We start from the raw sequence: 1963 nt of genomic DNA, 5'->3' as shown, positions 1-1963 counted from the left end.
TGAGTTTTCCATTGGTTAAACAAAACCACTTAGTTGCAGTAGGAGTGTTAACTGAATGAAGTTTAACGCTTAATCTGATTATGTGGGATAACGTAGAGGAAACCCTCGCATAGGGAGTAGGATACACAGGAGTCTTAGTCCGAGTTTCCTCCTGACTAGTTTCGCAAATGTACTTTTTTCAAAAGCAAAAGAACTTAAGACAGAACAATCCTAAGGAAAAGTAAGGCAGAACAAGCCCAAGGGAACGTAAGACAGAACAATCCTAAAGGAACGTAGGACGGAACAATCTTCAGGTATCGTAAGACAAAACAATCCTCAGGGAACATAAGACAGAACAATCCTAAGGGAACATATATTTCTTCTTCTTCTTCTTCTTCTTCTTCTTCTTCTTCTTCTTCTTCTTCTTCTTCTTCTTCTTCTTCTTCTTCTTCTTCTTACTCGCGTTCTTCTTCTTCTTCTTCTTCTTCTTCTTCTTCTTCTTCTTCTTCTTCTTCTTCTTCTTCTTCTTCTTCTTCTTCTTCTTCTTCTTCTTCTTCTTCTTCTTCTTCTTCTCCTTCTTCTCTCTATCTATCCTTATCTATCTCTATCTAACTCTATCTATCTCTATCTATCTCTATCTATCTCTATCTATCTCTATCTATCTCTATCTATCTCTATCTATCTCTATCTATCTCTATCTATCTCTATCTATCTCTATCTATCTCTATCTATCTCTATCTATCTCTATCTATCTCTATCTATCTCTATCTCTATCTCTCTATATCTCTATCTCTCTCTATCTATTTCTATCTATCTCTCTATCTATCTCTCTATCTATCTATCTCTCTATCTATCTATCTCTCTATCTATCTAGCTCTCTATCTATCTATCTCTCTATCTATCATAGGATTACATAGGCGGAGCATTAACTACACGGTTGGCAAAGTTGTTTCTATCCACTTCCAAATTGAATCTTCTTCTTCTCCTTCTTCTCTCTATCTATCCTTATCTATCTCTATCTAACTCTATCTATCTCTATCTATCTCTATCTATCTCTATCTATCTCTATCTATCTCTATCTATCTCTATCTATCTCTATCTATCTCTATCTATATCTATCTCTATCTATCTCTATCTATCTCTATCTATCTCTATCTATATCTATCTATCTCTATCTATCTCTATCTATCTCTATCTCTATCTCTCTCTATCTCTCTATATCTCTATCTCTATCTATTTCTATCTATTTCTATCTATCTCTCTATCTATCTCTCTATCTATCTATCTCTCTATCTATCTATCTCTCTATCTATCTAACTCTCTATCAATCTATCTCTCTATCTATCATAGGGTTACATAGGCGGAGCATTAACTACACGGTTGGCAAAGTTGTTTCTATCCACTTCCAAATTGAATCTTTTTCAGGACAATTTGGACCATTGTTTCTTGTCTGATTCTCATTCAATGTGAAAATTTTGTCAATTTTGATGTTGTCAATTCCATTTAGAATTTTAAAGACCTGTATCAAGTCACCTCTGAGTCTACGCTTATTTAGGAAAAACAAATTCATATGTTTTAGTCAATTTTCATATGATTTATTTTTGATATTTGGAATCAGTTTTGTGGCTCGCCGTTTTACTTTTTCCAGTCTGTCAATGTCTTTAATGAGATTCGGTGACCATACGGAAACAGCATATTTCAAATGTGGACGAACTAACAATTTATATAGCTTGTTAATGAGTGATGGATTTTTTAAGTCAAAAGATAGCGCAATCAGCCCTAGAATCTTATTTGCTTTCTCAGAGGCTGAAATACACTGCTTGGATGATTTGAGATCGTTACTGATAATTACACGGAGATCTTTTTCACTATTCACTTATGTTAACAAATTTCCAAATAACTTGTAATCGTACTTACTGTTATTTTTATTCATGTGCATTACCTTGCATTTATTTGTGTTAAATTTCATTAGCCACTTTTCAGA

This window comes from Oratosquilla oratoria, chromosome 9 (assembly GCF_046742065.1).
Source record: "Oratosquilla oratoria isolate Oo_2021 chromosome 9, ASM4674206v1, whole genome shotgun sequence".
NCBI classification, from domain to species: domain Eukaryota; kingdom Metazoa; phylum Arthropoda; class Malacostraca; order Stomatopoda; family Squillidae; genus Oratosquilla; species Oratosquilla oratoria.
This window is presented reverse-complemented; position numbering follows the sequence as displayed.